A 22,992-nucleotide genomic window follows, 5' to 3' on the forward strand; every position below is an offset into this window, starting at 1 on the left:
AGAAAGTTTTATGTTACATTTTACTAATTCGGCACTGGAAAGTATGGCTTCCTTCTTAATAAACCTACCCAAAGAGTTCCCTTGTTGGAGATTCTAGTCGAGGGTTAAAGACAACAATGGTAGTAGACTTCACTTACAAGAGTCGAAGAAAAAAGCTCGGATGCTGCACCAGAAGCGTTACTTTACAAAACAAAAATTGAAACAAAGAAATATGAAATTTTACCTTTCGCTGAAGTGGTGGATGGTGACAGGAATCCAACATGCTGCTCCGAACTGCATGTTCCTCGTACGATCGCCACCTATGACGAAATATTCATAGCCCATATTGAAATAATAAAAATATGTCACATTATATTTCATTGTTGCGCCCGTTCAAAACCGCTATGTGATAATGTAGTTGGAGAAATACTAACCCGCAACACATACGTCATCATGGGTGAAAACTCTTTGAAATTACTCGCACAATATTGAACCTTAGGTGAACCTTGTCGGCCAAATTTCTAAGCTGAAATATTTCACATAGCTGTTTTAGCAAGCGCAGCGGCGATTTGTACTCTAAATTGAAAGTTTTATGCTTCAGTACACAGCCTATGTCTTAACTTTCCATTTACACGATAAATTCTATTCGACCAAAAATGTTTTCACAGTTTCATCAATCATCCAATATTTTGTTGCAGTTATAGAGAATGTTGTAAAATAGAACACAATGCATATATGTTATTATTTGTAAAGAATAAACCAAGTACCGGAGAGTAAACTTGTCAAATGATACGAAATTGTTTGACATTCCCTTTTCGTTCAAACGGAGGTCTTTAACATATTGCGGACCGGATGATCATCAGACTGCTCAACCCCTGTGCCCGGCCATTTTCTGTGTAACTTATTGCTACAGTGCATGCGCATAAACAGTTGGGTCTAGCTTCACTAACCTTGTACTGATTATGGTGAAATTTATAGGAGACCTTTGGTAAGAGTTCTAATTATGTTTCCTGGTGTGGTATCTGCTCAAATCTATTTCTACTCACTGTATATGGCGGTTTCAATGATTAATCAGTTGACCAGTAGTCTTTCCAAATGACTTTTTATCTGTCCCATCAATATAAACAAAGCAAAAATTATCGTATTTCACTACTAGTTACATCTGTCCACTTCAAGCTCTTAAGGGTTATTTTGTTCGATGAAGCAGTTTGCTGGTGATACAATTTCGTCTGCTCGGCAAACAAGTTCAAAGAAATCATCACGACAAATAATCCCTACTACTTCGTCAATATTTTGAGGTTCATCAAGTCTTACCGCTTTGCTAGGATCTCCTGGGAAATCCTCTAAAGTCGTTGATTTATTATTTTCTACCCACTCATCTGAAGAAATAGATATATACTTCCATTCACACTCACAACATCACTTTCAGCCTCGTTCTCACCCACCTCTAGGCTACTTCACATTGTTTTGGAGGGCGTACATCATTATTATCAACCGAGGCACTTTTGTCAGAATAGCTTTCAACATCGAACTCGCGTTCGTCAACATCACTGGGGCAATCCGGTTACTTATCCGCATATAATTCATTAAAACTCTCGTCTACGTCTAAGCTTGTGTTCAGTCTGGGAAGAGCCATCTTTTCCACCGCATGGGCGTTGAAGGCCGTGAAAGAGCCGTTCTGAGAAGCGGCTCGGCGTTGTTTGAGAATGCACCGCTAGATCGCATTGTTTAGACCTGTTAAACCATAGGGTTTTATTGGCGGGGATTCATAATAATTCATCACATTTGAATTGAATTAATAGATATGACTCACTTACAGGAATAAGAAAATATTAATTGCACCTTTCAATAAATAACTGTTTTAATAATAAACGCCAAATACCTGTAAATATTCTGCTGCGTAATGGGAACGATAATTTTAACAGTTTCCGACTTAAAGGCTTTGTTATGAAATTCTTCATGAAATAAATGCCATTTTTTAACATTTCCTGCATGCCTGTCAAGTACCGGTATTGGTTTGAGGACCTTCGTTGCAATATTGTCAGGAAGTGGCTCCTAATTGCATTCCTCATATATAAATTTTGTATGAATTTGCGAACAACAAATACTTTTAATTTAAGTATATTTGCATTTTCTACATATTATTTGAGGCGCTGGCCTTCTGACCCCAACTTGGAGGGTTCGATCCTGGCTCAGTCCGGTGGTATTTGAAGGTGCTCAAATACGTCAGCCTCGTGTCGGTAGATTTACTGGCACGTAAAAGAACTCCCGCGGGACAAAATTCCGGCACCTCGGCGTCTCCGAAAACCGTAAATGTAGTTAGTGGGATGTAAAGCAAATAATATTATTATTATTACATATTTTATAGCATGCGAAGTGGATTTAGGAACATTTCTTAAGAAAAAGAAAAACTTTCTCGATGGGTAACGCAAAGCACTTCGGTCTTGTACCTTATTTAGGCACATCAAGAGGCTGTTGGGATCAAACACTGTGAATTTTCTTCGGCAATTCCAACGAAGTATCCACCTATCATAGCCAACGATGACAGTTCTTTTGTGATTGGGCATTCTGAAAAAGGCACGATAAGGATTGTTTACTTTAGGCATCTTGTGCAAAGAAAATATTATTTCTCACCTGCCTGAAAAGAGCTGCACTACCTCGGTATGAGGACACGAGTTTACTTTTTTAACGAACATAACGAGTCTCGTGAAGACGAGTTAACTCGCCTCCCGCCCTCAACGCTCGGCCAGCCAAACACGAGTTAACTCGTCTCCCGTCTGCAATGTTAAAATATTTCCAAATTTCCAAGACTAAACGTTCAGAAATACACTGTATAAAAAAAAACGACGCACCAGGAAAGAATTGTCCGATGGAGATAAAAATCGGTGGATGTGAGGAACAGACATACAAAAACAAACGATCAAATGTGCAGAACAATCGAATGATTTATTGCAGAGTTAGAGCGTTACAAAGTGAGGACGTCAATAGGGTGTTGGTCCACCCCTGGTCTGGATGCAAACTGTCACTCGACGTGGCATAGACTGATAAAGGTCCCGGATGGTGCCCTGCGGAATTTCGTGCCAAACGGTCTCCAACCGTTGGTCTAAATCGCCGACATTCCGGGATGTTCGCAATCGCCTTCCCATGACGTCCCAAATGTGCTCTATGGGAGAGAGATCAGGCGACCGAGCTGGCCAAGGAAGGATAGGGCAAGCTTGAAGACAGTTCATAGCAACACGTGGCGTGTGCGGCTGGGCATTATCATGTTGGAAAACAAAGCCTGGATGTCGCTGAAGGAACGGTAACACAACCGGCCGTACAATGTCATCAACATACAGCTGTGCTGTCAGTGTGCCCGGAATGACTACCAGAGGGATGCGGCTATCAAAGGAGATGGCACCCCAGACCATCATCCGCTGTTTTGGGGCTGTGTGGCGTGCGATAGTCAAGGGAGGATCCCCACGCTGGCCTGGACGTCTCCAAACACGTCTGCGGTTGGCGTCAAGGCACCGTTGGAAACGGGACACGTCACTAAAGACTATACGTCCCCAGTCAGCGCAGTTCCACGTTGCTGGAGCGCGGCACCACTGTAATCTGGCTTGACGGTGGTGGTTAAAGTTATTGTTTTCGTCATATTCTAGAAGTGTGCAATTGAATCCGAGAATGTAGAATGGTAATGCGTGCGGAAGTTAAATCCTATCTTAGCTCCAAATTAATAACAACTGCCACAATCATGTGTAACGCAATTTGTCAAAGTAAACGTAATTATGGGAGAAGTTGGTCCCTTAACGGATAACTTCAGATTTATGTTGAGAGGTGATAGTGTGAGGCTTCGGTTGATAGAGTTTGAGACCCGAGTGATAATGAGTTTGGAAGTTTGTCACCACTTCGGTATTATTATGTCATTCATAAGTGTACAATTTGTATTGGGTGTGATTTCTCGCCGTTGTTTCGCATATTGTATCGAGAACACGTTGTTTGTGGTCCAGGTAGATGTGAGTTCCTGAGATCCATTTCATCATGCTGTGAAGATATTACAGGCTTGGGAGTCCTGATGATGTTTCTGTACAGTGCCGGGATTTGTAGGTAAAATGTCCGATGATTTTGAGAACGGTAGGAGATGATATTTTGAGGAAATATTTTGGTTCGGGCTTTATGCAGAACCGATGTCCAGAAAGATTGTACGGGTATGTTCCAAGATATACAACTGACACTTATTAAATGCGTAGTAACTCCTCAGGTCTCATTATTTTAAAGTGCATCAGTAAAAATTCTGTTTTGGAAATGATATGACAAATGTGTTCTTCTTTTATTGGGTTCATTATAATAGTGCTGTGTTAGCTAGAGAGAGATTTGTTTGATCGTAGATGGGGTGATGATGGGTTCAAATTCAAGGGTGATGCAGCTGTTGCGTTGGGAATTTATAGTAGCAATGACAATTCGAAACTTAACTACAGCGGAGATTGATATAATCCTCGGGTTATGGAATTATATCCATGAGAGATCAATAGTATCTTCAGTATTTTCACCGTTAGGTGACGTACATGATCTAAGATTTTCAGTAGTGACCATTCGTAACAATGAAGTCTCCTACTATTTTACCATTTCGACGTTTAGATGAACACGGTGATAGTCAGTAGTTCACGTTTGGCATTTATATTTGGATTTGGGATGGACTGATGGTCCACTTCTATATCTTAGGTTATTTTGTTCGGTTTGTAGAGATGATAGTGTTGGACATAGGTGATGGCAGATAGTACTGTCATCGCCTTGACATCATAGGTAAGCGGCCTGACATTGTCACGGGACAGGCTTCGTGGAGTAACTTTCAGTCCTGGCAGGTTCGATTAAATGATGTAGCTAGGATACCTATCCAGATTTAGTGTTGAGTGACCTAGCTGACGCAGAAGGTTCGTAACTGCACGAAGCTCCACGTAACAGTTGATTAGTTCACCATTAGTCCATGGGTATTTTAAGGTTTACTATCTATGATTGTAAATAATTATTACGGTTGTGTTTTTGTATTCTTATTAATTTGAATTTATATGCGATTTTTTGAGTTGCAGATGGATTCCTCGGTGGAAAGATTGCATTTAAGGCTTACCTACAATTTTATTTAAGATATATTGTTTTATTTTAGTGCTTCTTTGATAACGTACTGGAATGTTAACACGATAACTTAGTAGGAATACATAGGTTTTTCAGGGTTTCCTTATAGGCTCATCGAGAACAAGTGTGATTGTTCTCACAACTGACTCTAACGAACAAATTAAAGCAATTTCAATTAACACTGTTAAAGTTAAAAGACTATAATGCCAACCATTTCAGTGAAACTATTTTTCGGGGTTGAATTGTATTTTATATCGTACATCAGGTAGTTTGTTGAGTAAACTTCTTCAGTTTAGAATCGTAATCGATTATTCAAGCAAGTTCAAGTGATAAACCTAGATTTAACCTGAATGATATTGGTGTTTTCTTTGTTAAAGGTTAACTTCATTTGTTTAATGTAAACTTTACTGTTCGGTTTTTGGAACTCAGTATTTGTGTGAAATCCGTTGTTGAGCATTTGTTTAATATTTAACAATTTGATGAATTAAGTTTATGGCACAAGTGATGCAATATTACTTCACGATCTTCAATCATTTGACTAACTTTTAAGAGCTATGTCTTGCCATCAGAATGAGTAACACACTTTAATATCAGTAAATGGCAATGATTGGTCCACTCCGATACAATTAAGGGTCCAAATGATATACAAAGTACCCTGCTTTGGTATTACGTTAGTGGACAGCCTTAATAATAACGAAAGTCTAAAGCTCGGTTGCCGAGAGTTAAACTTTCAAGAACCAAGTGGACTAACCCACGGTTATTAATAGAGCCTGAATTCAGGGACTTTCAGGTTTTTGTTGCACTATAATAATTATTAATGATGATGGTTTTAAATTCAAGTAGCCCCTCAGACAAGAATGAAAAGTTGAGAAGCCATGTGACATTCAAATAATTTGTTAAGAATAATGAATTCATGAATTTCTGTCATTATTTTTGTATAGTCTACTGTTCTATTTCGTCGTTCATGACATTTTGATTTTAGATTCAATAAATTTCAGTTAATATATTCCTGTTTTTAATTTCGAGTAGTTATGCCTTTCTTGATATTCGCCTATCATGACTCCCAGAGACAAAAATCCCGTTATTACCCTGAGACACACAAGATTCTGGATATACAAGCCTCCGATTTAGCCGAGGTAGTTGACTGCTGCACGATCACTCAAAGGATACTGTATATATCCTCGAAGTCCGACTCGTTGGTTGAACGGTCAGCATACTGGCCTTCGGTTCAGAGGGTACCGGGTTCGATTCCCGGCCGGGTCGGGGATTTTAACCTTAATTGGTTAACTCCAATGGCACGGGGGCTGGGTGTGTGTGCTGTCTTCATCATCATTTCATCCTCATCACGACGCGCAGGTCGCCTACGGGAGTCAAGTAGAAAGATCTGCACCTGGCGAGCCGAACCCGTCCTGGGATATCCCGGCACTAAAAGCCATACGACATTTCATTTTATATCTTCGAAGGTGGTAAGGAAAATGGAAAGGTATGTATACATACTTTAAGGCAGAAACCGGTTCCAGGAAGGACATCCAGGTATCATTAATGAACAAGGGAATTGTACATGTGAGTACTTGCAGAAGGTAGAAGTATTCAGTCAGCAGTACGTAAAGGTATATTTATATATAAATATGATATTCAGGTAAATGAGGTGACTAATACTGACCAATTACTGAAATGCACCTACGATTTTAAAGACATTTACCAAAAAAGATACGAAAGTTGAAAGCTATAAAAGAATGTGGGACTGATAAGATTTCTGGGGATATACTATGGACAATAGTTTGCGATATAGTGCCATAACTGAAATATTTGATCACTGTTTGCACGAAAGAGCGATACCAAACGAATGGGGAGTTGCAATAGTAGCCCCATTGTACAAGGGAAAGAGCGATAAACATCAACCGGATAAATACAGGCCAGTCAGCTTGACATGTGTTGCTTGTAGCTCTAGGTAAGCATTATATGTGATTATACATGGTCAGACTGCGCTATAAGGAGTCAAGCCTGTGACTTCTGTGTTCGTAATTTGTAAAAACGTCTAACGTGGTGTATCATTATATTTTGTGTTGTGCGTAAATTAACTTGATGGCATTATTTTAAATTCAGAGTATACTGAAGACATTTTATGTGTTAAAGTTTTAAAAATTAACTTACATGCTATTTGGTACCCTGGAATGACATAAATTTACGACAAAGGCGAGCCTTTTCTTGTTGCAGTATGTATAATAGTGACAAACCACGTCGTTTTTAAAGCCATTCTGTGTTTGTATTTTTCAAATTGCAGTAGTTTAAAAGTGACGCATGATTGTGTTATTTTATTTTACGTTGCACAAGTATGACAACCAGAACTAAAGCTAAGCTTAATTTCAGATGCCGGGGAACTGCTGCATTTCTTCGTGCTCCAACAATTATGATTCTAATCAAGAAGGATGCATTTCAGTGTTCAGATTTCCTAAGGACGTTGCAATGTAAGCTTCGTGGTTGAAGTGTAACCCCAGAGACATCTGGAACCCTACTTCATCTATATAGTGTAGTGTGTGTGAAAGACTTTGCTCCTGAAGATGTGGAAATATTTGAGACTTACATTGATCACAATGGTGAAAGGAAAACAAGGAAACAGACAGGCCTATATTAAAGTCTGGCGCTCTCTATAGGATTTTCCCAAACCTTCCCTATTATTTAACCAAACCAAATCCTTCTATAAGAAAAGTTCCAGATGACAGGCGTAAATAAATTCAGAAAAGGGAGAAGGAAGAATTCCAAAAACTTGTTGAGAAAGACAAAATTGTAGATTTTGTAGTCTTAAAGACTGTACAACCTTCCTTGTTGACTGTTTAGGAAACAGATGGTTCACAAAAAGTAGTGAAAATGAGTTCGTATTATACACTCGGCCAATCAATGAGGTACCAAAAGTTGAGGTAGCAATAAAAGTGTCAGTGTTGTTGGAGCTATCAGTGTTTGTGAAAAGGGAAATTGTAGGTAAGAATGATTGCTTATCAAAGGGAAAGTTACAGAAGTGGTCACAACTCAGCAACATTCTGAACAATTTTTGTGTATGTCATGCAAATGATGAGCTGGAACCTCAGGTGCATTACAAGAAAATGGTTAACTATATTAAAGACTAGTTGTCAGATCTTGTGACTTTCATTGAATCACACTCAGATGAAGAATTCAATCAATCACTACTGATCTGCATTTAGTGCAGTCGCTCAGGTGCCAGATTCCCTGTCTGTTGTTTTCCTAGTCTTTTATTAAATGATTACAAAGAAATTGTAAATTTATTGAACATCCCCCTTGGTAAGTTATTCCAATCCCTAACTCCCCTTCCTATAAACGAATATCTGCCCCAATTTGTTCTCTTGAATTCCAGCTTTATCTTTATATTGTGATCTTTACTACTTTTAAAGACTCCACTCAAACTTATTCGTCTACTGATGTCATTCCACGCCATCTCTCCACTGACAGCTCGGAACATAACACTTAGTCGAACAGCTCGTCTCCTTTCTCCCCAAGTCTTCCCAGCCCAAACTTTGCAACATTGTTGTAACGCTACTCTTTTTTTCGGAAATCACCCAGAAAAAATCGAGCTGCTTTTCTTCGGATTATTTTCAGATATTGAATCAAGTAATCCTGGTGAGGGTCCCATACTCTAGTTGGGGTCTTACTAGAGACGTATTGCACGAAAAAATTTGTACAACTAAGTAGTATTGTTGTGTAGTTGTATAACATATTAATTACCTTCTTGTCGTGTAATCTTTGTGAACTATCCTAGACAATATTTCTTTCCTTTCATTTTTATTTTGCACGGATTAAGTTTAGTTTTCTTTTTCTTTTCATTATTCCGTAAATAATGGCTACCTTCCTTTATCAAACTAAGGGCTCTATTCAGGATCAGAATTCGGAACAGGTGTCTGTGAGAAATCGGTACGAGTCACTGGAGGTAGAACAACCGAGGGAAGATGAGGAACAGGAAACTGTGCCTGAGAATTTCCAGACTCCAAGCAAGCAGTGTTTTTAAGCCATCAGTTTCAACTCCTGTGTGTGTCCAAGAAGTTATATTCCTGCCTTCTTTTTCAGTTTTCATTTCTAATTTACTACATATCTTCTTCTTGTTATAGGTACTGCTATTCGAAATCAAAACATTATCTTCCTTCCTCATTACAGACATCTCAAACGCATAATAAATGCTTTACATGCGTCACCTGATCGAAATAATGAGAGTTTTCTTAAGAATACAGCACGTGGTCTTTCTGTAAGACAGCGGTATGTAACTCTCCTTTCGGATGAAATGTATGTGAACTCATATTGCCAGTTTATGTCAGGTGTTGTGCATGGCCATGCTCAGAATCAAACTGGAAAGTTAGATAGAACCATTCAGGCCTTTATGATAAGTTCTGTTTTGGGGATTATTTCTGCTGTAGTTGCACTGGTGCCAGTAAATGATTTAACAGGTGATGACTTAGCTAACTTGACAAAAAAAAGCTATAAGCACTGTCCAAAATTGCATTTTTACTGTGCTTAACATTATTTCTGATAATAATCGGATAAACCGCAACAGGTTTTCTCTTCTAGGTGAAAGTTTAAATTATAAGATGCCCAACCCAAAGTGTGATTCTTTTATTTACTTTCTATGTGATAGTGTTCATGTCCTTAAATCTGTCAGAAATAATTGGTTAAATCTGTGTGATGAAGCTAAAACTTTTTTTTAATCCCAAATTTGATCCTGTCGTTGGTCATGGTTGTACAGTTTTCAAAGCCCAGTTTTCAGTGTTGGGAGAATCGTACGAGTTAGAGACCAACAAGTTATTGAAGTGTGCCTCTAGACGTAATTACAAGTCGGTATTTCCAACAGTCATAGAGAGACAGAATGGGGCTCCTGCTCGTAATATTTTTTTTTTGTAACGAGACAATTACAGCAGTGTCTACAAGGGACTATTCTGAAGTAAAATATTTTCTTAACTTCATTAAAAGTTGGTGGACAGTTATGAACATTAAGAACAAGTCAATTGGAAGCAGAAAGAGAGAAGTGGATGCTTCTCCATTCACATCAAGAGATGATATCAGATTGCAGTTTCTTGAAGAATTTGTGAATTGGTTGAGGACATAGTTTAATATGACCTTGCAATATGATGGGGCAATGTTACCGACACACTAAACATCGCTGTAGTCGGGAGGAAGAATGGAAAGAATGAGCATATGTAATTAATAACAATAACATATCGCTGTCTTGGAATTATGGGAGTGACGTTTCAGTCAATGACAGAGTCCATTCGTGCTACCGCCAGCCATGATTAATAATTAACAAGGAGAAAAATAACATTTTTCAATGTTTCAGAGCTAGCCATACAATCATTTCGAATCTCGCCACTGTAAAGCATAGATTACGCTGATGTCACTCCTATAATTCATGGGGAAAAAATATAGAAATATAATTTTCGACATAAGGAGTAATAACCTTTGTAAATGGTCCAGGGCAAACCATTACGTTTCATCCGGAGAAAACGCAGCGTGTTAATTCTAAAATTGGACTCAGTGATGTGTAGATCGTGCTAAAGCTAGAGGACTAAGGCCGCTCTTAGCCTACAAGGAATACAAAGCCTGCTCACTCGCAGTGTTCTCTTCAGAAACAGTACCCGCCTGGCAGTGCGCGTCTTGACCACTGCAGCGCTAGTATACCACCTCATATCAGCACACACCAGCATTGCTAACGGGAGTTAAAACCAGCACAAATTTATTTCTACACTATACTTCCTTATATTATATACGTTACTGAGCAAAATGAAGTAGAAAATAATAAATGTTCACCTTTTACCCTAGGAGTTCAATTCAGCTGTGGATTTTCATTTCATATAACACACATAACTGTCGAAATTTGTCTGGCATTTAAAAATATATAAGTTTTATAAGTTTTGCACTAGATATTTTTACTACCGCACCGTAGAGTTTCAATGAAAAGGATCGACTTTAACCATTTTTCTTGATATTTTCTTCTCATATATTGTCTTTTTTTCCCAAAAAGTATTCTCGGCGATACTCATCTGTTATGCCATAGCGCAGTTACTGACAGGGGCGCAGAAACTTCTGCAGTATTATTCTGCTTAGTTCCTCAGAATGATCACTTTTCCCACACTGTAGAATAGGATTTTTAGCAACATGTGGCAACAGTATTTCGGTTAATGTATGTGCTATTTTCGTACTGTCCAGCGTTACCGATATCATTTCGTCCGTTACTTGCCCCAGTTTCATCAGCAGTGAAACAAAACTTGGCATTAATAATAATTTCGTATGGCTATTTCTAGTCGAGTACAGCCCTTGTATGGCAGACCCTCCGATGAGGGTGGGCGGCATCTGCCATGTGTAGGTAACTGCGTGTTATTGTGCTGGAGGATGGTGTTATGTGTGGTGTGTGAGTTGCAGGGATGTTGGGGACAGCACAAACACCCAGCCCCCGGGCCATTGGAATTAACCAATCAACGTTAAAATCCCCGAACCGCCCGGGAATCGAACCCGGGACCCTCTGAACCGAAGGTCAGTACGCTGACCATTCAAACTTGGCATTGAATACCTGAGACACCTCTGTATTTGATTTTTATTAATGACGTTAGTGGAAATGGACTCTGGGTACTAATAATTTTGTCCACACACTCTTGACATGGCATGTGGTCTTCGACAACTCTTACCAAATACCCTCCAATATATGCCATTGCAGCACTCGACATAGAAACGCATGGTGTTCCTTCGGCTTCCTTTTCGATGCTTTCCAGTTGTGTTTGAAAATTTCTTGCTAACTCAGGATTCGTTGCTGTCGGTTCATCCGCATGTGTGATCTGTTCACTAACTAACGGTTGCAAAAGTTGGAAAAAGATACATTTTATTTATTTTATTCCGAAAAATAAGAAAACCATTTAGAAGCTTACAGGAGACCATTTATTCCTTTTCTGGTTATTTTTTACGAAAAACTGAAAGGTAAAAAGGAACTACTTATATATTATGTCACTTTACGTTCCACAACTATTCCTCTCTTCCTCCCGCATATACGAGCACATTAACTTAGTCTCCGTGATAAGAATGGGCAGCTGCACTCGTCGAATATTGCACGGTAAATGAAATGGCGTATGATTTTTAGTGCCGGGAGTGTCCGAGGACATGTTCGGCTCGCCAGGTGCAGGTCTTTTTTGCGTCGTGATGAGGATGAAATGATGTTGAAGACGACACGTACACCCAGTCCCCGTGTCAGCGAAATTAACCAATGATGGTTAAAATTCCCGACCCTGCCTGGAATCGAATCCGGGACCCCTGTGGCCAAAGACCAGCACGCTAACCATTTAGCCATGGAGCCGGACTCAAATCACAGTTTCGACACTGGTAATTCTCAATGTAAGTTTCATGTAGAATAGGCCTATACCACGGAAATTATGAAAGTATGAGAGAGCCTTCAAGTCCAGGGGTACCTACTCCAATATTTGTGCCAAATACGATGGTCATGACACCCAAGGAGTCTGGCATTGTTTATATCTTTCCAAATAATATGCTAATATTAACGGACCATGTAACTACTAAATATTTTCATTCCTCCCCTGAAGAGGGAGGCGGGCTTCCTGGACGGTGATACCGTCTCTCGAGCCAGGAGATTTATATCGAAGATAATATTATTATCATCAGAACAGGAGCAATAATAATGAGTAACTTAATTTTTGCCGTCACATGGTCTGCGTATTTACTGTACTGTTCTTTGTCTGCTTATTACTTTAATCCATAATTCCCTAGTTGGGTCTTGGCAAGGGAATTCATGGAAACTAGTTCCAGGAACTTTATTTCTAGAGCCTTGTTTACAAAACGGTACGCAACAGTAGGCTACACCATTGTAATATAATTGACGTATTTTAATAATACGACGTCACCAGCAAGCACACAATGTGTAGAAATACCGCCAAACGAGGTGTTCATGTGAGGTTGAATTACAGCGCCTCTATCGGCAAATACAGCACCCACAGGGCGGACAGCTATGAGTGGCCATTGGGCAGGCCTTGAATTCCTTGTATGCTAAGGGCCGCTTTGCGGCCCTAACGAGACCTCCTTTGCTTCGTCACCGTCCAATGGGTTTGTCACTAGCCGGACCTAACCAATCCAGACCAATAGTTTTATCACTAGCCGGACCTAACCTATCCATACAATTTTTTTCACAAGCTGGACCTAGCCTATCCAGACCAATGGTTTCGTCACTACCTGGACCTAACCTATCCAGTCGAATGCCGGGAAAAAGTGCAGCACTAACTGAACTGTTGCCGGATAAATAATAATAATAATAATAATAATAATAATAATAATAATAATAATAATAATAATAATAATAATAATAATAAATTTCGTGTGGCTATTTCTAGCCGAGTGCAGCTCTTGTAAGGCAGACCCTCTGATGAGGGTGGGCGGCACCTGCCATGTGTAGGTAACTGCGTGTTAATGTGGTGGAGGATAGTGAGGTGTGTGAGTTGCAGGGATGTTGGGGACAGCACAAATACCCAGCCCCCGGGCCATTGGAATTAATTAATGAAGGTTAAAATCCCCGACTCGGCCGGGAATCGAACCCGAGACCCTCTGAACCGAAGGCTAGTACGCTGACCATTCACCCAACGAGTCGGACATAATAATAAGACTTTTAAATGGTCCAGAGTAGACGAATGCTGAAAAAGTAATTCATGAGCATACATAAACAAAGTACTGTATAACGTACCATACATAGGAAGAAGGAAGATTTATACCAAAATTTAGCATACCATAATTACCACTGAAATCATTAAAATCAGTAATTTTGACATAGCAACCTCCGCAAGGAGCAAAATCAATGTTTAACAATAATTTGTTGATTACCATAACAACGAAGAATTTATTTATGACCGTAGCAACTAAGTTTGTTGGTTACCATAGCAACGAAGAATTTATTTATGACCGTAGCAACTAACCACGAATAAATTAAACAGTGCGACCAAAGTTGGTACTATGAAATAGGAACTCAGTTAAGTTGGTACCAGAACTAATTACGTCACATCAGTTGGTACTAGCAAATACAGTAGAGACAATACGCGACACTTACGGATTTCGCCAACACCACCTAGATATAAGGCCTGTGCATGGTGTCGAGATTAAAAGAAAAATGGCGGACTGTTGAGGCAATGCCTTGTGAACGTGATCCGTAATTTTGTCATACAAAATACAATAATGGTCTACAAATGTTGTGTGCCTAATTGTAGGGGAAACTACAGTGCCAATAGCAAAGTACAGATTTTTAGATTTCCGAAAGATGAAGATCTAAAAAAGAAATGGATATGTGCAATAAAGCGCGAGAATTTCGTTCCAACGAAGTATTCAGTGGTACGTAACTAGATAGCCTACTAGGTTATGCATTATTTATTCGCAAATGTTTTATTTCATAGTGTGTTAATATATTCATATAATCAAGAGATGGTAGTATAAGATATCTGAAAAAATGGCTATTAGGTTAGACGGGATCTAACCTCTAACATGCATGGTGAAATTCGTTCAGGTTAGGTTAACTGATTGTCTGTAATTGCAGGTTTGTGAATTACATTTTAATCCATCCGAAATAAGGAAACATACTGAATTCCACTGTGAGGATGGACAGCTTATAACTCTACCACTGAAGGTTCCACGACTTATCCCCAGTGCTGTTCCTTCACTTTTGCCAAATTGCCCAGCGTACGGTATTTGAGTATTTCAAAAACGTATCGAGAAGGTCCTGAAGAGAAGAGAAGAGAAGAGAAGAGAAGAGAAGAGAAGAGAAGAGAAGAGAAGAGAAGAGAAGAGAAGAGAAGAAGAAGAGAAAATGAAAATATCCAGGCAGCAATCGAGGAGAGTGAAGTAGAATATAATTTACACAAGAATAGAATACACGTTTTCTAATTTCACTGACCTGAAAGACAAGTTAAATAATCTGAATGTAGGTGAATCATGGGACATACTTCACAAAGGTGTAAATATACACTGACTGACAGAGCAAATGCAACACCAAGGAGGAGTGGTTCGAAAGGGATGAAAGTTGGGGAAAAAACAGAGTCGGCACGGAAGAATAATTGATGTTTATTTCAAACCGATATGCAGGTTACACATCGACGGCATCGACTCAGTAGGATGTAGGACCACCGCGAGCGGCGATGCACGCAGAAACACGTCGAGGTACAGAGTCAATAAGAGTGCGGATGGTGTCCTGAGGGATGGTTCTCCATTCTCTGTCAACCATTTGCCACAGTTGGTCGTCCGTACGAGGCTGGGGCAGAGTTTGCAAACGGCGTCCAATGAGATCCCACACGTGTTCGATTGGTGAGAGATCCGGAGAGTACGCTGGCCACGGAAGCATCTGTACACCTCGTAGAGCCTGTTGGGAGATGCGATCAGTGTGTGGGCGGGCATTATCCTGCTGAAACAGAGCATTGAGCAGCCCCTGAAGGTACGGGAGTGCCACCGGCCGCAGCACATGCAGCACATGCTGCACGTAGCGGTGGGCATTTAACGTGCCTTGAATACGCACTAGAGGTGACGTGGAATCATACGCAATAGCGCCCCAAACCATGATGCCGCGTTGTCTAGCGGTAGGGCGCTCCACAGTTACTGCCGGATTTGACCTTTCTCCACGCCGACGCCACACTCGTCTGCGGTGACTATCACTGACAGAACAGAAGCGTGACTCATCGGAGAACACGACGTTCCGCCATTCCCTCATCCAAGTCGCTCTAGCCCGGCACCATGCCAGGCGTGCACGTCTATGCTGTGGAGTCAATGGTAGTCTTCTGAGCGGACGCCGGGAGTGCAGGCCTCCTTCAACCAATCGACGGGAAATTGTTCTGGTCGATATTGGAACAGCCAGGGTATCTTGCACATGCTGAAGAATGGCGGTTGACGTGGCGTGCGGGGCTGCCACCGCTTGGCGGCGGATGCGCCGATCCTCGCGTGCTGACGTCACTCGGGCTGCGCCTGGACCCCTCGCACGTGCCACATGTCCCTGCGCCAACCATCTTCGCCACAGGCGCTGCACCGTGGACACATCCCTATGGGTATCGGCTGCGATTTGACGAAGCGACCAACCTGCCCTTCTCAGCCCGATCACCATACCCCTCGTAAAGTCGTCTGTCTGCTGGAAATGCCTCCGTTGACGGCGGCCTGGCATTCTTAGCTATACACGTGTCCTGTGGCACACGACAACACGTTCTACAATGACTGTCGGCTGAGAAATCACGGTACGAAGTGGGCCATTCGCCAACGCCGTGTCCCATTTATCGTTCGCTACGTGCGCAACACAGCGGCGCATTTCACATCATGAGCATACCTCAGTGACGTCAGTCTACCCTGCAATTGGCATAAAGTTCTGACCACTCCTTCTTGGTGTTGCATTTGCTCTGTCAGTCAGTGTAGTAATAGTTAAAATTGTGTTGAACCTTGAACTTGAAATAATTAGTTCTATAGTTATCAATGAAACTTTGGAGTTAAGTGTATACTATAAGAACATAAAATTAGACAGTATTGGTTACTTTCATTTCCCACAGTCTGTATAGGACTTGGATGAAATTTCAGTGCTTCTTGAAAAAGTTGACACGTTAAGTTCTGAGGTTCACAGTGCAAACAGCACTAATGACATTTTAGGTTTAGCAGCATACCTTTTGAAACATGTCAGCATGTTAGAACCGAGACTAAAAGGACCACTTGAATACATGATTGAACAGATTGCACTTTGGTCACACGAGAGGAGGAGTTATAGTCCTTCCTTTCTGATTTTATCTTCAATATTGCAGTCCATTTCACCCGATTGCTATGCATACGTCAGACATCTCAGTTTATTGTATCTGCCTCATCCATGTACCACCAGGAGGCTTTCTTCTTCTTTAAAAGTAGATCCTAGAATAGGACAGCACGATAACAATTTCCTGAAATATATAAGGGATAAATTTTCTGGCAATTATAGTGATAAGTTCATTGTGCTTATGATGGATGAAATTCATGTTAAACCATTAATGGACTATAAAGGTGGTAATGTTGTTGGCAAAGCATTCAATGATGAACAGTTAGCAACAGGTGCTTATTGTTTTATGGTTTCAAGTTTGTTATCTGATTTTAAGGAAGTAGCTCACATATTACCTGTAAAATCAATTACTGGAGAATATTTGCATGGTGTACTAAGAAAAGTTATTGTAGGATTAGAGGAAACAGGGTTTAAATTTGTTTGTGTTGTTAGTGATAATAGTTCTGTAAACAGAAAATGCATGCAAATATTTTCACCTGAAAATGAATTGAAATGTGTTTATCCGCATCCTGCTGATGAGAGCAGACCACTTTTCTTTGTGTTTGATAGTGTTCACTTGCTCAAATGTGTTCGCAATAACTGGTTAAATCGAAAGGATGAGAATATGTGCATGAACTTCCCTGATTTTGAAGATAACAGTGCAGTACAGTGTGCTTCTTTTCTTACAATTAAGAAATTATATGATCTTGAGCATGAAAAGTTCTTAAAATATGGTTATGGTCTGTCTCTCAAAGCATTAAGTCCTTCATCATTTGAAAGGCAGAATGTAAAATTAGCTCTGCAAGTGTTCAATGACAATGTTATAGAAGGGCTGAAAGTGTTAGGTGAAAAGTGTAAGCTACCATATTATAAAGAAACAGCCTCATAAATATCAAATAATAATAGATTGGTGGGCTGTTTTCAATGTCAAAACACCAGGTAAAGGGGTAAGGCTCAACAACAGCTTAATGTGTCCAGTCTCTTCGAATTCAGGGGAAGGGCTTCAATATTTGAAGAAATTCCTACAATGGTTAGTAAAGTGGAGAGATCTAGGTGGAAAAGGTTCATTATCATCTGAAACAATGGCTGCTTTGATATTGACAACTGAAGGATTGTTGATGTTGATAGAATATTGTTTGTCAAAACTTAATTTTGCATATGTCCTATTAGGAAAATTTCAAACAGACATATTAGAGGACAGGTTTGGGAAATATAGGCAGCTTGCAGGAGGGCAGTACAATATTTCTGTGAGGCAGTTGTTTGAAGTTGAAAAGAAGTTAAGGTTACTGTCATCACTGACTCTAAAGATAAGATCAAACGCATTTGGGGAGATTGAAGTAGATGAGTTCTCTGACCCGCCTCCTGAATCTTCTGCCTTTTTGGATTTTGATAATTCATTGTGTAAGAGCATAGCTGTACATATAAGTTTACACGATATTGAAAACTGTAACAATGACATGCCAATTTTAGTCTATTTAGCAGGTTATTGTTACTATAGTGTCTCAAAATATTTGAAATGTGAACACTGTAAAGGAATTCTTGTTACTGAGGACTTCATTGATGCTGATGATGAGGGATATAATCTAATTAGAAATAATAATAATAATTAGAAATAAGAGTATGTAATAAGAGTATGTAATAATACATAATTATCTGGTAGTAACAAAATTATGTACAGATTTTGAAACAGAGTTTCCTCATAGGGAGGTTGCATGTGAGAGTACAATGAAAGTTATTCATGATAAAGAACTTTTGTGGGAGCCAGATATATGCAATAACAGACATACATCAGAATGTGTTTGTAGAAAACTGGTATGGACTTCAACAAACATTCTTTTGAATAATTATTGTAAGAAAAAAAGTTCCACGTCAAAGAATGTATTGACGAGGAAGAAACGTGTTATTTGTCAACAGGACTGAATTTCATGCAAATCTGCATTTATGTAAATAAGTGTGTTGTTGCTTTCAATTTTTTTGTGGGTAGGGGGACAAAATAAAACATTTATTATGAATTTCGGTATTCTGCCATTCCCTTAATTCTTGAACCTCACTTGAGTTTCAGCATTATTTAGAAACCTTGTGTATCAACTATCCCTAATTTTTTCAGAAATAGTTTCTTGAAGGTGTAAGTGACTTTTATATGAAAGAATGAGGGTTTGGGGTAATTATTTTGAGATTCAAGTAGCCAGATCAATTAAAACATATGGTAAGATGTCATAGTGACATTATGGTGATTGCCTCTATTGTCAGCCATCTTGGTTTCGTGCTCAGGCCTTATATCTAGGTGGTGTTGATTTCGCCTTGCTAAAATGGGAGACAATTCGACGGTGGCGCTCCTAGTGACTTGACCTGAACAAATCGCGCTAAATTCAAATATCAATGGAAATGTATACACGGAAATGGATAAATAAATTACGTCTAGAAAGAAAGTGGTACTGAGTGATTAACTTCGAAGTTGCTAAAGCAATTCTGGATAAATGAATGAAGAATTATTTAAAAGGTTCATTCAAAGACTGAAATTAGTCACATAAACAAGATATGAAATGGGCTGCTGTGAAATGGCTTGATGTTTTCATTTATACATTACTTTCTTAGCTTTAGCATTCCTGCCTGAACTTTTACGGTTGGATTTATCTTTTTTCTCATTTAAAAAACATTGTATGATCACATTAAGACACTTGTCAATAAAAATATCGGCACATTCCTTACACACATGATGCAATGAATTAACATTTAAAAGCTGGACAATTTTCCTCTTAACATGAAGCCTACTAACAGAGAGAAAATCTATAAAATTCCGGCTTTAATCTGAGAAGAGGGATTAAAGAAAGAAAAGTATGAAAATGTTGTCGATAGTGATGCTTTGAGGAATATTTACGTACAATTAGAGTAAAAATGTAACATGCCCTTGGCTGTATAGTCGAGGATTTTTAAAGTCGCTGGCCTGGAAATGATCTGAACAGATCTTATAATTCTTATATAAGCGTAGCGTCCCTTCTTTCTTGTACACCTTATCCAAATCACTTCTGTGACATTTCAAAACCCACAGATCACACCTACAACAACACATCGATATTGAAGGTTAACTGCTGCACTATACAATAAAATACGCGTATTACATTTTATGCCAATTAAAATATGGGTCGAGCAGGTCAGAAGATTATGAAGTACTATAAAAATCTCTGTCACTGGAAGAATATATATGCAAACGCAATATTACTTACATGTTCTTGTCACGAGGGAACCTGAAGAACGACGGCGCACTTTTCTCTACTTCGTAATTACTGCAGCCAAACACAGCACATACCTTTCCCCTCATGTTGAGAGGAGATATCAAGGAATGACACACGGTACTATTTAATTATGTCAACTCACTGAAAACGCATAAATAACACCAAAAACTTCACACAAAAATACACGTGCTCTTATGAAAGAATCAGCACTGTTCAGGTCTATCCGCTAGAGTGAGCTCCAATAGCTGTCCCTCGATATCTCGCTCAGTGTCGCGTATTGTCTCTACTGTATTTGGTATAACCTCCTAGATATATAAGGCCTCACAACTGTTCTTGGAATATACTAGGGCTCTCTAAAGACTTATAGAGCCTTAGAATATACTGTGACGTCAGCATCGCGAGGCAAGCTTGAACCTCTTCAGTAAGAACACAGCAATGAGTTTGGCCATGTAACGCTGAACTTAGAAGAGTTTTAATTCGTTTAATGGTGCCAATTGCTAATACGTTGTACGTAGTGGTACTGATGTGTTGCGTACGGTACTCAACTGTAAGGAGAATTTCGATAGTGATAACGAAGTGCATGCATTAAGTTTACGAAAGACGAGGTTATGCGGCAGATATGTTTACGTGCAATCCCAAGACAAGACTACAGATTTACTAATAACTCAATGGTGAGTAACTATTATTATTACATTCTCACACAACCATAATGATTATAGGCCTATGACGTAATTAACTACACGCAACAGCTGGTGATATGTAGGTGAAGTGAAGTGAATACCGAAGATGATGTTCCCACAGTTAATTTAATAGTCATAATTTAAAAAATTCTCAGTTCATAAAGGAGTATGTGTATGATTTTCTTGTTATTTGTTGAGCCTTCTGTCTGATATCTCCTCATGTTTACAAATTTATGGCCGACCCCGTGGTGAAGGTATATAATTCCTGCCTCTTACCCGGAGGCCCCGGATTCGATTCCCGGCCAAGTCTTGGATTTTTACCTAGATCTGAGGGCTAGTTCGAGGTCCACTCAGCCTGCGTGATTACATTTGCGAGTTATCTGACGGTGATATAGCGGCCCAGGTCTAGAAAGCCAAGAATAACGGCTGAGAGGATTCGTCCTGCCGAGCACAAGATACACGTCGTAATCTGCAGGCCTTCGGGCTGAGCAGGGCCAAGGCCAAGCATTTCAGGGCTGTTGCGCCGTGCGATTTTTACAAATTTATGAGACAGCAATTTAATGTTGCCACATGTCAATACTTTTGAAAGAGTAGGCTCCAGTCTGATTGGTAGTCCAATATTAGGACAGAAACTTACATACTTTCTGGAATACATAAAACATAAATTTCAAGGTTTTGAACAGAATGGCAAATTGGTAACATCGATGGTAGGTGAAATTCTCATTAAACTATGAACTTCAAGGGAGGAAATACTGCTTATCCTGCCAGTGATGCTACATCAGCTTAGATGTTAGGCCTATGCTAATATTATACGTGCTAGTTTTCTTTTAAGATCATGTAATGCCTATTTAACTTGAAATATGTTTGTAACATCCTGTTGTGCTGTTAGCAATTCGGCCTAAATAAGTTAACATTGCAAAATGCTGTCATGTTTTATAACTGTTTGCTTTTTTTCTTTAATGGCAGAGACACTAAAAGACGGTAATAACGACAGTATAATTCAATATCCTTTAAATTTGAAACGCTATTTGTTAGTAAATAAATAATTCCATTGGCAAAAAATTAAAATCATGTCTGTGTTTAACCATGTTCCGCGTTTCTCTGCATTGCCATCGCCTCCATAGCGTGATGTAACCACGCTGTTGTTAGGCCTTATTTTCAGGGAGGTGTTGGTACTAGTCGCCAAGAATCTACATACGTCCCCAGTGACAAATTAACATTAAAGGGCGGTTCTTACTTGTGAGGGTTATGTGACGTTTCATCTATCTCCCCATAATGCTTCATCTACTCTAATTCTCTGAGTTATACAAGTATTTTCTAGAAATTTAACCACTCTAGTCTAATAGTCCTTATTTTTGTCAGCAGTGCCCCATGATCTACCCTATCAAGGGCCTCGGATAGGTCAATAGCGATACAGTCCATTTGACCTCCTGAATCTAAAATCTCTTCTATCTTACTGGAATTCTACAAGTTGAGCCTCGCCTTTCCTAAACCCGAACTGCTTTCTATCAACGCAGTCAGCAATTTCGCAAACGTGTTTAATATAATTCATGGCCAGACTACACTAAGGTCGTGACACTGAAACTTGGCAGCACTGTACTGCTACTCCTTGGAGTCTTACTTGTAACATATGGGCGTATAATTATTAAATATCGGCAATAAAAAGTTGGGAACTCTTGGACCAATATTCTTGGACCAATATTCTTTCAAATATTAACTTTAGGAGTTAAAAACACAGGGTTACTGTTGGACAACAGAGTCACCTCGGTATTCCACTGGCCAGAAGTATTCTTGACGTGAGCAGCGGTGAACGTGAAGGCGTTACCGAGATCACAGGAACATTGTAATCCCGAGTCCACATCGACGAGCGCAGTAACTGCACTGATCAGCAGCAAACAGAGTCTCCACATCTGTAAGTATGATCACAATAGGGCATTCTGTAGACAAAACAGAAATTAAGAACGGTACCATAACAATAAATGTTTCATCACATCGTATCTTTTTAATGCTATATATTCGGACCGTCGAACTATAGAGATATTTTGCCCCTACTTACACCATATGATATGAACCTGTTTGTAATTGGAATTGCGGAAGTGTAGAGTGTTGAATGTGAGGAAAGGAACTTTAAGGAACACAAACACCCAGTCCCCAAGCCAGGGATATTAATCATTTACAATTAAAAACCCATGACCCGGCCTGG

The 22,992-nt window shown here is 39.6% G+C and overlaps 1 long non-coding RNA gene across 1 annotated transcript in view; it reads right to left on the reverse strand.

Moving 5' to 3' along the window:
* Positions 1 to 22,695, reverse strand: part of LOC137498546 (uncharacterized) — a 41,292-nt gene extending 18,597 nt beyond the window's left edge. Inside the window, exons 1-2 of the long non-coding RNA XR_011017825.1 lie at positions 22,553 to 22,695; positions 224 to 299 (exon numbers count right to left, since the gene is read on the reverse strand). This is a non-coding gene — a long non-coding RNA (uncharacterized lncRNA). The remainder of the gene's footprint in view (positions 1 to 223; positions 300 to 22,552) is intronic.
* Between the last annotated feature and the right edge of the window lie 297 nt (positions 22,696 to 22,992).

The sequence above is a fragment of the Anabrus simplex genome, chromosome 1 (assembly GCF_040414725.1).
Source record: "Anabrus simplex isolate iqAnaSimp1 chromosome 1, ASM4041472v1, whole genome shotgun sequence".
Classification (NCBI taxonomy): domain Eukaryota; kingdom Metazoa; phylum Arthropoda; class Insecta; order Orthoptera; family Tettigoniidae; genus Anabrus; species Anabrus simplex.